At 46.9% G+C, this 14,498-nt stretch overlaps 1 protein-coding gene across 7 annotated transcripts in view; it reads left to right on the top strand.

Moving 5' to 3' along the window:
• HIVEP3 (HIVEP zinc finger 3) overlaps positions 1-14,498 on the top strand; it is a 276,534-nt gene that overhangs the window by 120,318 nt on the left and 141,718 nt on the right. For all 7 annotated transcript variants that reach the window (XM_052811190.1, XM_052811191.1, XM_052811195.1 and 4 more), the window contains one exon: positions 10,607-10,688. The gene's annotated coding sequence lies outside the window, so the exon portion shown is untranslated. The remainder of the gene's footprint in view (positions 1-10,606; positions 10,689-14,498) is intronic.

Genomic DNA, 14,498 nt, shown 5'->3' on the forward strand with positions numbered 1-14,498 from the left:
TCCTATAGTCCAGTGCTCCTTTCTTAAGGGGCTGTTGTCCTTTTTGCAAGCAGGGCACGATCACTGTGCCTCCCCACAAGTAGGGTACGTGGGCTGCAGCAGGGAATTCAGTGCCCCAAATTTAAATGTAGGAGACAAGGAGGGACTGGAGACTTTAGCCCCAAGTAAGTGCAGACGACGATTTTCAGGTGTGTGTAACTTGGCGAAATGGAGTGAATTTTCATGGAAGCCATAAAGATCTCCTTCCCAAATCCAGGACTTCAGCCATGACAAATTTCCAGTTGGAGGGGGGAGCTGAGAGGGTTCTTTAGAGAAGTGATTGGACAGCACAATTATTTTTACTTGGGGTAAGGCATTTTATTTTCATTTGTTTTTTGACTGTGCTGCTAAAATTACTATTCCAGTAGGACTGAGTTGATCCTTACTAATTTAAGTGTCTAAAATAAAGTTATAAATGAGCTGTGTTTCCATGAGTAAGATTCCCATTCATCGTTGCAAGGTTTATTTCATGGCAGTGAAATCATTACCAGTAAGCAGCTAGTGTGCTTTGAAATCACTGAAATCATTTAGCGATGATAATTAAATACAAAGAGTTGCTCTAACAGTTAGTATAGATTAGTTCAGCACACTAAAAGTTTTGCATTTATTTACACATTGCAAGAGGAATGTGTTGTTAAGAGAATAGTACAGCGAGATCAGCCTTTAAAGAGTCTCAACCAGCTTCCAGTGACCGGACCGGCTCTGATGGGTTACACCTCTGTAAACCTGCCATAGTTGACTGTGACATTTTCCTGAATCTTTTTTTCCCATTTATATCAACAGCCTTAACCCCAGTTTTACCCCCTCAACTCTAATTTAGTCTCAAGTATTGCCCCTGGGAAATTTCAATTTTAGGTTTTCAAAGGTTACCCAAAGTATCAAGTTATTGGATTATATTCTGCGAGCGGATTTGGGGGGAGCGGGGAAGAAGCGTGATCAATATCTGTGTCCTCTGGTGTTTTATGAAGAAGTCCTCCCAGGGAATAATTTAGCCTCTGATTTTGCAAAGTGTTTGGCACGGCTCAATGTTAGCTGGAAGTGCTCAGCATCTCACGGATTGCGGAGCTGGATGTGAACTTGGCTGTTTCACTGTTTTGTACGGCATTTTCAATGCTGCAGCATAATACTTAACAAAACTGGGCTTTGGCCAGTATTTGTGACTTGGGATGGGGCTATTCCCAGTGTGAGCCAGACATCCCAGACATTATTGTATTCACGTGCTTTGTTTTTCCTGAAGAATCGTGTATCTCTTTGCTCTTCTCCCGTTACCAACTGGCTTAGTTCAGAGAGACTCTTCATGGCTCCCAAAGGTTGACTTTGGGGTTGTCGTTAGTTTGAGATGTTATTGGCAGCAGGTTATAGGAGTTACCGCCAAGAAACATGTTTAGGCATTTGGATTACTCTTGTAAATTTTAATTAATCACTTTGCTGCTGTATAAGGCAGCACTGTAACACATACTTAATGCTCAAGTATTCAATTTCTTACAGCAACAGTGCACTGCGGGTTAAAAAATAAAGCTGCGGGGTAACAAATGTCTACATTCATGACAGTTTCTTTTGTAAAGAGTCTTTCTAAGCACTCTCTGTGCCTGGAGTGGTCGTAGTTTGGGGGTACACAGTAATGAACCTCAGTGGTGTTACCTCTGCACTGTCCAGTTAGCAGGGTGGTGACGGGTGCTCTGCCTTGTCTCCTGCAGACATCTCTCCAGACGGTCCTTCAGAAATGTTGTCATCTCCTGGCACTCTCCAGATAGCTAAAATTACCCGGTCAGCTGTGTGCAATAGTAGTCTGGCTCCTAACGAGAAGCGTGTGGTCGGGGGTTTCTGTTTTATAGGAGATGGGGTCCAGACTTCTCGGGGGCTACCCGATGTGTTCAGTCTTTGTTCGCTTTGACAGAAGGGTAAGCATAAGCCTTTAAAACAGCAAGTGGCGAACAAAAATAACAGCTGACGTTGTTTTGCTTCTCTGGTCACTGCTGCAAATTGCCACCTGCAAGCTGGTGCTGAGAGGTGTGCGGAGCACCTCTCATCCCTCCCAGCCTCTGGGCAGCACAGAGCGGCCTGTCCGTGGCGCGGCACCTGCGTGGTTGTCTGTCCGGATGGTCTGCCCCAAAGCTGCCATCAGCCACGGCGGGTGTGTGCCATAGTCTTTCCAGACAGCTTCTCAAACACCTGCAGGGATGCTTCAGATGAAGAGATCGGGGATTCAGGGTGCACGGTGGGGTGTCCAGGCATTCCTTATAGACACAGACATCTGCCTTTTTTTGCAAAGACGTCTGTGCAAAGCCTACATGCCTTTTGAATAATGCTGAAATATTGTTACCGCCTGAGAATTTGATGAGAGGATTTGGGTGGTGCAGGGGATTTCTGGTGCTTTTGCTTTATGTAAAGATGAATTTTACAATAAACAGGCTTTCTGTTTCCAAGTTTGTTAACACAGCACTTTGTATCAACAATAAGTGCATGGAGTAAGTCACAAAAGGGAATTAAAATAGTATTGACTTTAATTGAACTACAGCTGTATGCAGTAGTCTCTGACCTTGGAGTATACCAGTAAAGTTCATGGATGCTAATAGGTGTGAGCTATGTCCCTGATACAGTTAGAAAAAAGGGAGACAAACTCCAAATAGCAGGAACAATATGAACATACTGTTTTCAGGTTCTGTTTGCTGTCTTTGATGATGCAGATGAGGTTCTCATTAGAAAAGGGATTTGCAAACTGTGACTTGTGTCCTGCTAGGCTTAACCGGGCTGTGCGCGGCCAGGAGCTGCTGCTGCTGTGTCGGTGCTGCTGACATGCCCAAGGAAACAAAGTTTGGAAAGTCCTGCTGTACCACGAGCACGAGTGAAAAAATCAGCCTTGCCATTAAGGAATATGCCGGGGAAAGGAACTGCTGGAAAACCAGAAACCAGAAGGGGAAGAGGCAGGTTAGATCAGATTTAGTCCTCCTCCCAGGAGCCAGTGCTCAGCAGAGCCTTACAGTGCATTTTCTAGGGCTTTGCCCAGCCTAGTGGTAAATGCTTTAATGGGTCTGCTGCCACTTTCCTTAGGAGATGTTCCAGTCTCAGATGTGTCTCTTCTCTCTGGTAGCTTGTTTTTGTAGTACTCAGGCTAAATTCTCCTTTCCATAATCTACCTCATTAGGAAAATACACTCCCTAGATAATTTCTTTTCAATCCAGTGTTTATACCCATCAATTATTTGCAGACTTTTATTCCCTCCCACTTTTTTTTTTTTTTTTTTTTTACTTAAGTGAAACATGCAGATTTGGCTCCTTTAACTTCTCCAAATGTATCAGTGCTGCCAGACTCCAGGCACTGTATTACTGATTCCTGGACACATGGTAGTTTGACCACATCTTTTAGCATGAAACCCTCACCCTAAATGGGCTTTTGGACCACACCAGAGTTTTTGTGTTACAGCCTTGTGCAGAGCATGCTGTGGAATAGCACCACCCTGAGACATTTGGCCAAAACCCTGTGTAATGGGATGAAGGATGTAATTTTGCTGCTGCCTTGGTTTTGATGTTCTGATCCAGGGTACCAGTACAGCCTGGGGGTAGCCCAACATCCAAAAAGATATACTGAATAGTTTTTTTTACCCAGAAATCTCATTACAGAATGTGCCACCAGAGACATTACAACTATTGTGATTTCCCATGATTTTGCCCTGTTCTTATTTCTGCAATGGCTATATGGTTGTCCTTTCACTTTTTTTTTTTTTTTTTGTGTACTTCTGTTTGAGAGTTTGATGGGGGGATTGACAGAAGCTCAGCACATCCTTACAGAAGCTCTGCACATCCTTCCAGGGGTGGAACAATATAAAAGCTGACTTTTGCAGCATGACAAAGGTGTGATTTTTTTTTTTTTTTTTAAAGTAAAAACCAGACTTTGCAGCCAGCCTCATTACTCAAATACCTGTCCTTCTGGGACAGTGCACCCTCGCCTGCTTAGCGCTGCTGTAGCTGCCTGCTCTGTACCACATCCCGGAGCCTGGTACTCCAACCTATTGATTGACATCTCCATCTCCAGCTCTGATCTCATGTCTTGACCATCTGCTTCTTCTGGTGGTCTCCGGAGGGTCTGCCAATCAGCAAAGCAGGCTCAAAACTCGCAGGCAAATGGGTTAGATTATTTTTGGACCTTCCTTGCAGCCATCTGTTTGGGAGGGAGCCATGAGCTTGTCTTACCCAGCTGGGTTAAGGTGCTGTGGCAGCCTGCAAGGGAGGAGGAAGCAAACAGGATAAAGAAAATTACCCTCTTCTTAAGGAGCTGAATCAGCTGCGAGACGGCACTGAGCTCTCAGCCAGCAACTGGCACCAGCAGTGAGATATCAGGATATTTCCCGGTCCCTGTTGGAGCTGGCTGCTGCCTCCAGATGACACCAGACAAGACAGTGATTTTGATGTGACTTCGAAGCTGACTTGTGTTGCCCGTGACAACCTGGGTTTGAATTTATTTCACATGCACACACATACACACGTGCATATGTTGCTATAACAACCACCCAGGACTTTCAAAAAATGTTGGACTCTGTTTTCCAGGTTGTGAAGCACCTAAGTTTTCCTGCAATCCAGGAGGCAAACAGCTGCCTTCAGTCTCTTCTTTTTTCCCCCTTAAAAAAAGCGCACTAAATCAAGTATGCTAGGCAAAATGTCTGGGTTAATTATGTAAAAAGAGTCTGTAATGCCTTAGTAGGAAAAGAGAGGCACACAGGGCTCTCTGCTGTTCTGCTGTTTGAAACAGCCCAGCCAGTTCACAGCAGTAAAGGTTGAAATGTAAATGCTGTTTTTGGTGTCCCCAGAACATCACAGTTAATGCTACCAGTAAAGCCACTGGTGTTACCAGTCAGCAGTAAATCGCAAATCATGGATGAAGATTATGACCTCTGCAGCCTCTGACCCAACATGATCCATACTAATGCTGTAACCTGCAAAACAGCAATCAGATAAGGCTAAGAGCAGGGGATGTGAACAGCAAAGAGCCTGTATTAGCCATAAGAAGCCCTTCCCTATAGCTGCAAGCTCTGGTTAAGGTACTAATGATATCTAGGCAATGGCATTTGTCTCCTCTAGCAGGCTCATACCAAGACTCTATATTTTCCCTTTTTCTCTGAGCGATGGGGACACTCTGAACAATGTTATCTTCCAAAAAAAAGGAGTTTACTTGTGGGGAAAAGGGAAAGCAAGAGAGGCACAGCTACCAGACAGCATGTGTTTCGCAGGATAGGGATGTATGTGATAACCCTTGTGTGCTGGTCTTCATCTTGCATGTGTTTGAAAGTGAGCCTTGCCCGTAAAACAAGCCCCGATGGAGGGGAGGGAGTTCTGGTTTCCCCTCGTAGGCAGCGCTTGGTCTTCCTGTGCGGTTCGTGACCCAGCCTGCTGCTGGGGCTGCATCCTTCCACTCAGGGGTGGGTGTCACTTTTCTCCCTCGCAGCGCAAATGAGGTTACATAGAGGTTGCAGAAAGTCACTTGGGTCAGAGCTCAGAATAGAGACCAGGACCTAATATGGCACGTTTTGGTGTCCCCTTGCTCACAGCTCTGCCTTAGTGCAACTATCCACTGCTCTGCATTGGGTCCTTGGGGCTGCATGTGATCTTAGGCAATCAGATATGACGCATGCAATGCTTTTTCATCAACAGGTGTTAAACTTGCTAGCAAAACGCATGTCCTGTCACTCCTAAAAATGACATACAATTCTTCATGTGTCGATTTAGTGGACAAAGTTTGTGCTGGCTTGTCATATTCCAAATTCAAGCCCGTTATATGAGGGAACAAAATACCTTGTGATTCTGTGATTAACTTAGTGCAAACACCAATGTCGAGGATACTCTAGACTTTTTTCCCACCCAGAAGCTATGTTGAGAGAATGGAGGAAAAAAATTCTTTGGATATTTGTTTAGGATTTCTAGCTACATGATAGTCCAAAACCAGCTGCTGCAAATAGATTGTTGGAGGTCTAGAAATCCTAGAGTAATAGATGTGTGGGCAATAGGGATCTGTGCAGTCTGAAAGCATGGGTTAAGCTGGATCCCTCTAACTGATGGTGGATCCCTTGTGGAGGTCCTGCAAGACAGATACGCCTGTGGTGCTGTGTTGGACTTCTTGGATGGGGTGTGGGAATGTGATGCACATGTTCAATACCAACTGGTTGGTTTATACCTCCTGGTATCAACCATACTTTTTAATTTGCATGAGCGCTTTTCAATGTTTTTAGCACTTCCAGTGGGTTTATGTTGCAAAATGCTGTCTACAGACATGGATTGGGATGCTGGTGGGTGTTTAATGGTCATGTTTTGTACATGATGGTGGTCTCTTGTTAGCACTTGAGACTTAATGCTTGATTATGGACTGTGCTGAACAGTCACTGAACAACCGTGGGGGATGCTTTGCCTATATTCAGAGATGGGGTCCCAAAAAGATCAGAATTTGATGCGAACATGCGCTATTCCAGAAATCAGTTTGATTTTCCAACACATGCCCTTACCTGTTACGGCTGACTGGAGACCTCAGAACCTACCTGAGGAAATAAATACCTTTTCATCTGGAGATCACCAGTCTGAATCCAACTCAAACTACAAATTGTACTTATTTTGTGGATTGAGGATGGCCTGTAGTACCAGAAACCATTCTATTTTGCTCAAAGTGGTGGCTTCCAGAGAAAAGCCTTGACCTTTGTTGGTTCTGCAGACTGACCTCCCTTTGAGGCAGGCAGTGTGATGTGCTGGCACGGCAGCGCTCGTGGGAAGCTTGTCCTCAAAGACAGCTCCGTTTGCCAGGCCAAAGCTCAACTCAGCTTCGACGTACAACTTCTTCTCCAACGTACAAATTAGCTCATTACACTCTTTGCATAAGGTACACAGGAGCTGGCAGCGAGGGAGAGGAAATCAAACCCACTCACGCTTTGTTCACCTGCGTTCAAAGTCATGAAACCTTCCTGCAATGATTCATCCCAAGCCACAGGCTCCGGAGCCCTGGTTTGCCTTCTCCAGAGCTGCTCCATGGACAGGAACAGGCTGCTGAGCTGAAAGGAACCTTTTTAGCTGCAAAATTGTGCAAGCCAGCGTGTGCTATTTCTGGAGCGCGCTGTAATGTATGCGTCTAGCCTGGCTCTCTCCAGCAACGGCCAAATGTTTTTCAAGCAGTAAAGAAGGTAAAATAGAGCAACACTGTACTGGAGCCAGATTTTCCATGCGTTCCCTGAGCAGAGCCTGCAGGAGCCCGCACGTGCACTCGCGGACACATAATTAAATGCACCGGTCACCAGAAGGATGGAGCAGGGGGACCGGGGACCTCAGTTTGGCAGCTGCAGCCGGTTACACTGCGCTGTGGCACGGCCTGTGGCAGCGCAGGCAGCACGTGCCCTCCCAAACTGGGGTCAGCAAAGCCCAGACTGGGGTGAAGTTTGGCACCACTGAGCGAGCAGGGGGGGTTTACCAGGGGGAGAGAAGTGGCCGGGAGAAGGAAGCACCAGGGAGCGGGAAGCAGCAAAGCATAGTAACATGTCGCCCCAACTGCAGCGATTGCAACCCCCAATCTCAGCTCACCTTTGTGAGGAGAGTCGGGATCGTTATCTCGCTGCAAAACTGTCATGAAAGAGCAGGTCTGCATGGTGCAGCACTGTGTCATGGAGCAAGGGCTGAACCGGCTTGTTAGGAGACTGGAAGCAATTACGGCAATGTTAGCTTGTTTCTTTGCCTGGTCTACACGTTGCTGCTTCTGGGGAGGGAGGACTTGCCAAAACAATGTTGCATGAACGTGGCCCCACAGCTTTTGGCTCTGGAGCGATCGGATTTGGGGTTGAGTGGTGCATCTCGGCTCGGACTGCTGAGCCCTGCAGCATGCTTCATGATGCTGCTGTCAAGCACATGTCATGGTATCACTGCGTATATCAGGAGGCCTTTGGAACAAAGGGACAGTTGCAAGAGGCTTACTGTGGGGAGCACCACCCTTTTTCCCATTCGACTGGTCTCCAGCACCCTGCTCAGGCTAATCCTGCTGAGCAGGAGCACTTGTCCCTGTGGAGTTGCAGCTCCCAATTGAAGATACACTAGAAGATGCAAGCCCCCTCCCAATACAGCCCCTTCTTCACCCTCTCCCATCCCAGGGAGCTCTCGATCCTCACTTGCTCCACCCATTTGGCAGCCTGCTATGTAATTCCTGCACTTTTGGGAGGGGTGAGAAAGGGGTGATGCCAACCAAGAGGGAGAAGAGATGGAGACATGGACCTGTCTGACTTCCCCTGGATGTTGATTGGGGTCACCCACTGTCCTCCTTGCTGGACACTGCTGCTTGGAGGAAAGAAGAGGGAAAGAAGGAAAGAAAGTAGAAACACGAGCTGAGGACTGTGTAGAAATAATGCAGGGTGGGATCTTTCTGGATCAGCCAGAGCTTGGCAGATTTTTGCACGCATGCATGGCAGCAGTGCCCAGCCATAGCAGGGAGACCTGCATAGATGTCTCCTTGTTTCCCTTTTGGAAGCTGGCAGGTATACAGGGCTCTGTAATATCATTGAGCACCCATGAGCCGTCTTTGTATTTACTGGCGTGGAGTTTTATATGTGTTGAATGAGAGAGCAGTGAGTGTTTTCTGGTGTTTTATGAACGCCGCTGGCTCTCCGGGAGCAGCGTGGGGGCAGGTACAGAACAGGTCGGAGATCTGAGCTGGCACTTTATAGATCTCTGCAAAACCTTAGGTAAACTAATGTTTGAGAAAGGGACAACAAAGTCCCTTAACAGAATTTAGCAGAAAATGGGATGTTTGTTTATCGCACATGCTTCAGGAATTAATTGAGCCATGTCCATGGTGCTGTGTTCTGATGCTAAAACCAACATTTACTCACAACCTCTATGGGTTGTTAAACTGATTTTGTAGCACTTTCTGGACTTTCACCCTCGTTAAATTAAAACAACATTTTCTTGTAAGACAGTTGCAAGATTAACATATAAATGTTTTTTAATTTGTCCAGCATTATTGAGTAGGGTGGTTTATCTTCACCAGTGCCTTTAGCTTTTTGTTCACAATGATTTAAAGTATTCTCAGTGTTCATATTCAGTCCTGTCCTGCTATTGCATTTATGTGTGCGCATATGTGCTTTTGCAATAACGTCATATGGAGTTTTCTGTTACTTCATACTAGCTCTGTATCTGCGTGTGTGTGCGAACATGCTTTCAGGAGAAGCCACTAATAAGGATACCGATTTAAAATTATCTAATCTAATTGCTGGCAGCAGAAGGCATGGTGGGGAAGATGTTACGAAGAATTGCTGGATGGCCTAACAGTGTTAGTTCCATTAAATCCTCAGAGTCTGACCTGTCTGTAGTTATTTCCTCCTGCGTAATGAGAAAAATGAATTTAAAGAGACAATAAGAGTAACCATGGATGGGTGTATCTGAAGGACCTGGAAGAAGCGTGGTGCCAAGAGCAGATCATGGGAACTGTGTGGGCTCTGCATTGGCATCAGTGCAGCCCTGTCCAACCACGGCTGTGAAGCTGTAGCCCTCCCTGCCTCGGTTTCCACATCAGTGAAATGGGGCTAAGCACTCACTTGCTTGTCTGAGATTATGCGAATTAATGGCTGACTAGAAAGTGCCCAGAAATCTCCAGCTCAAAGGAGTCACGCAAGGGCAAAGCTGCTTTTTTTATTCCCGCATGCTGCTGATTTTCAGGCTACAGTTGTTTCTCTTGCTTTATTTGCATGCCTGGTCGCAGTCGGCCACGGAGGATGCTCCGTGCCATGGCGGGGGTGCCGCCTGTGGTCACCGCTGCAGTCCTCCCTATCTGTGGGGCCACTGCCCTTGGGGCTGAAGGCACTTTTCATTAGCGGTGCCCGAAGGCAGCTTCGTTGTGCTGCCTTTTTTTTTCCTGCATCCAGGATGCATTATGGCTAACTTTATTCTTTAGCTCTGCTTTAAGCCAATCTCAGCCTTTTGGACATTATTTTTCCTGGGTACTTTCCCATAACCTGTTGTGATTTTTAGTTTTCGATTAAGGCTTAGCCCCCACGGATCCTGAGGTTGGAAGTGAATGATCAGTCCCTGACTGTGCCCGGAGCAGCTCACCCTGCTGCAGGCTGGGGCAGGGCCAGGGCCAGGCATGCAGGCAGCCCGGGGCAGTGCTTGTGTTTATTTTCCAGCTCTGAAGTAGTCAGGACAGGGTCCAGTTTGCATTCAGGGTCTGATTTTAGGATAACTTGAAAGCCCATCACCAGCCAGTCTCCTGTGCCTTGTCTTTGTACATCTGGAAATGAATCATTTCACATGTAAAGAAAAATCTCTGCAACGATATTCTTCAAAAATTATTTGCTCTCATGTCCAGGTCCCATGTGAGAAGAGGACAGCATAGAGAAAAATGTCTGAAAGATTAGGCCAAAATGGTGGCAGAAGGGATTGCAGATAAGAAGTGGAAGGGCAAGTAAGGAAAAGCCCTGATGTCTCAGTGGGAGCAAGTAGAAAAGTATCTGAGTTGCTACCACAGTTGGAGAGGATGTGACTGTGTCTGTGGTATAAATGGCATACCTTTAAAACTGCCTCATTACATTAAGGTTTCATGTTTTCTACCCCAGGCTCCCTTTCCCAGGTCACCGTATGAACACCTGAGTCTCCTCGAAGTATCAGAGAGATGAACCTGTAGCGGCTTGTCCACAGGTAAGAGGCTCAGCCTTCACTTCAGTGCCTGTTCCAGGGATTTGGGAAGCACAGGGGACCACAGAGCCCGTGGCCGCAGTGCTTCAGGGCTTGAGCCTGTGCCCATGCTGCCTGACATTGTGATTCAAGGTTTGCTTTCTGCCGGGGTTTCTGCAGGTTTTATGCCCTGCTGAGGTGACACAGTCGCAGGGATTTGCAATTCCTAGGGCAGATATACGGTGACTGAGCATTGAAAAAGATGTTTTGAGGGGCAAGGACTGATCCAGGCTGCTGATCTTGGGTTTTTTATTTTATTTCTGCTTACAGTGTGCAGCTGGTTTTGTTTGTAGCTGCCCAGACAGAGCAGCCTGTGCTCCCGTACAGGTGCTTGCTGTAATTTTCTGAACCCAGTAGATGTGGATTGCAGTGCTAGGGTGGAGGTTGCCTCTCCTGCTGCTGTGATTTTCTTTCTGGTTCTTTACCCAGCAGCTGCCTAATATAAAATATTTAGAAACAGAAGCCACTGTTGGGTCTCTTTCCTTGTAGCTGAGCAACATGACCAGCAGGTACGCAAATCCCATCCTCCCTTGCCTGCTCTCCCTGTCCCTTGCAGCTGTGCCTTTTTCCCCTTGCAACCTTCACAAGGTTGCTTCATTTGCTGATGAAGTTTTACCTTCCTTGGGGATGCCACTTGCCCAACTTTGGGGAAGTTCGTGGAAATGAATAAGTGTTCACGGAGCTCTTAGAGAACCCACCAGAAGAAGGTGCTGCACTGCTGGGCATGGATACTGGCCACCAGCATGTTGTAGAGGCTCAACCCAGGGTCTGGCACCAGCATTGGGTGGATTTTAAGGACTGGAAGTCAGTTGGCTGATATGCGACAGATGACCAGAGTCCTTGAGTGAAAAATGGGTTTGTCTGCTCACTGCTTGAGAGTGTGCAGCTTTATCCATAGGGATGCACATCCCACGGTGGCTTGCTGCTGTCTGCAGCCAGGTCCACGGCGCCAAGGGCATGTTGCAGATCTGCAGCCACGGGTTATTTTCAGAGCTAAAACGCGGTGGTGTAGGATGGGCAGCACCGCAGCGTTCCCTGCGCGAGCACAGGACAGCCACTGGGCCGGGGCTGGGCTGGGGGAGGTGGTGGTGCTGCCCATGCAGAAGCCACAGCCTTTTCTTGGGGAGAAGCTGTTGGCCTGGAAAGAACATGAGAGCGGCCGGGGAAAGAGCACAGCTTCCCGGAGAGCAGCAGCCACTGCCCTGCTGTGACATGCCAGGCCTTTTGTCTCATCAGCAAGCATTAATTGAAGGGAAGAGATTTTGCACCCTGGGAGCAGCAGGTAGCCACACTCCAGTGAGAGCTCAGAGCAGGCTCCATCAGCAAATACTTCTTGCTCGGCTGCAGTTATAGCTCATTATCTTGCTGACCTTTAATTTCACAAGTGTTTCTTGCAGTGTGTTTCTTCAGCCTGGTCCGGCTTCTGACCTCTGTTCCCAGAGGCAGTGGGATAATATATTCATCTGCTGTGCTGTCTAGCCACTTCGCATCCCTCCCTCCCTCCCTCCATCCACCCCTCCGTCTCTGTCCTTTTTGGCAATCTGTCATTTTTATTTTTGGTACGAGTCCAGGAGCTGAGTAAAAAGTACTTGGGCAGCTGGAGCGAGGAACAATGGGTTTTAAATACGCTTTAACGTGTTTGTAAACAACTGCACTTCATCAGGGTCCCTGCCCAGCACACTGGCAGCAGACAAAACTGATGAGACTCATCTGAGATCAGAATTAATTACACTGCATGGAAATGGTGCAAAGCAGACAACGATGCAGTGGGAAATATCTCCTGTTCTGTGGTCCATGTGTGTTCGTTTATGCTGTGCTTGTCACTGTGGCCACTGAGCACCTGAGATTGCTCTTCTTTTAGCTGTGGCAGGGAAGAAGATGAGCAGAGAGCGCTAAAAATGTTGGGAGGACTGTGTGGCTGTTGTGCTTTGAGGATGCTCTACGGAGTGTTTGGTAGGATGTCTTCTTTTTTGGAAATCATCTGTCAGGGAAGATCAGTATGTGGAATAATGCTGTTGTCCTGTCAAAATATCCCCATTTCTCCTGAATTCCCACAGCTTGCTCCTGGTGAAAAAAAACAGTTTTGTGGTTTCTTTGTATCAGGGAATAAAAAGTCCTTTACTGAGGATGATTTGAAGAGGGAAGCAAGCTCAGAAGCATAGGGAGGGAGCAAAAGAGCTGTAGTTGGCGCACATGGATTGGATGATACCAGGTAGCCCATTGGTCCCAGCTCATCAATTTGGATGAATAAAGACTGAATTTGCAGGTATGGGACTCCCACTCTGTTGCTGAGGACTGTGAGTGGAGCGGGGCTGACCTCATGATATGACTGTTCATACCTGCAGGAGTTCTTCTAGTGGGGAAATAATGGAGGAGAAAAATCAAAGTGCTTTGAAAATAACCCCTTTGCTGCCTAGTGACTCGGCTCACAACCCCCTGGTTGGCCTGTGGCTGCTCCTGCTCGGAGGATGGATGCAGCCAGTCTCTGACTCTTCTGTGAGTAACAGTGTAATTGCAGAAATTGGCACGGTGGCTTGGAACGAGATCTAATTAATTAATTCAAGACATGCTGGGATTAAATTTTATTAAACCTTGGAATCAGAGTAGACTAGATGAAATGTAAGCAAAGGTTGGGAAGGGAAAGGAGGGGTATGTGCCACACGTGCTGCCTGCCAGCGCTGCTGCCGTCGTGGCCTTGGCTGGCAGGGTACCGAGTGCGTGCTGAGGTTATATATAGGTATATGCATATGTACATGTGTATGTATTTACACACACATATATACCTGGTTTCACTCCAGCCAGGGCGATCAGGGAGGCATTGCTTTCCTTACCCAGTTGCTCTGGATTTTTACGTGCAAGGTGACTGACCCATCCCTCCCTCCTGCAGCAGGTCAGAAGCCAGGCACCGCTGGCCATGCACTCCCTAATGTCATTGGGAGTGAAAAGGAGGTTTCTTTTGCCTTTCCCTTGATCCTTTGCTGATAAACGTGTCATGCTCCATCCAGACCTGCCTAATATTTCATAATAAGGGATGTCAGCTCCATATTTACTGCCTTTAAAATTATTTGGGGTCTTCTGGAATGGAAATTGCTCACATAGTTGCATGTTCATGCTTACTCTGCTCCCAGAAGCTGCCTGGTCAGGCATGTATGTGCTGGCACCGCTTTACACTGCTGCACTTCCCAGGAATAACTAAGTTTTTTGAACAGGTAAACAAGTGTGTATGTGGGGTGTATGCAAACCCATTGGGTTTCCAACAAGAGGTGCAGCACAGGACCCAGCCTTTTCAGGGATGTTGTTTTGCCTGCCGAATCTCTAGCATCCCACACGAGCCATCTTTTCTTCTGACAGTTTCAGGAATATACTTAACACTAATTTTAGCTCTCCTTCCAAGGTGGATATCTTTGGGGTTTGGGCACAATGAATGCCTTATTCATAAAACTACAAACACTGTAAAAAGAAGGGGGGGGGGGCAGGGCAGAAAGTGTCCCTCCCTAAAATGTTTCTGATCTCCAAGCAGCTATAATTTTGGCTTGCTCGGAGAACAAGCTGAGGTAGTGTTCATTTTAACAGCCAGGAAAGGGCTGTCTGTTTATATTTAGGGCCTTGTAGATTTGCGCAGTTACATGCAGGTGGCACATTAAAATGTGTGGATGATTTCTTACCAGGATAAGGCTGTGTTTTTACTGGACTGCTGTTTATTCTGTGTGAAGGCTAAGTAAGCAAGCATTGAAAATTTTGTTGTAACAGTTTCTGGGGTTAAATTTTGTAGCC

The sequence above is a fragment of the Harpia harpyja genome, chromosome 16, assembly GCF_026419915.1.
Source record: "Harpia harpyja isolate bHarHar1 chromosome 16, bHarHar1 primary haplotype, whole genome shotgun sequence".
NCBI classification, from domain to species: domain Eukaryota; kingdom Metazoa; phylum Chordata; class Aves; order Accipitriformes; family Accipitridae; genus Harpia; species Harpia harpyja.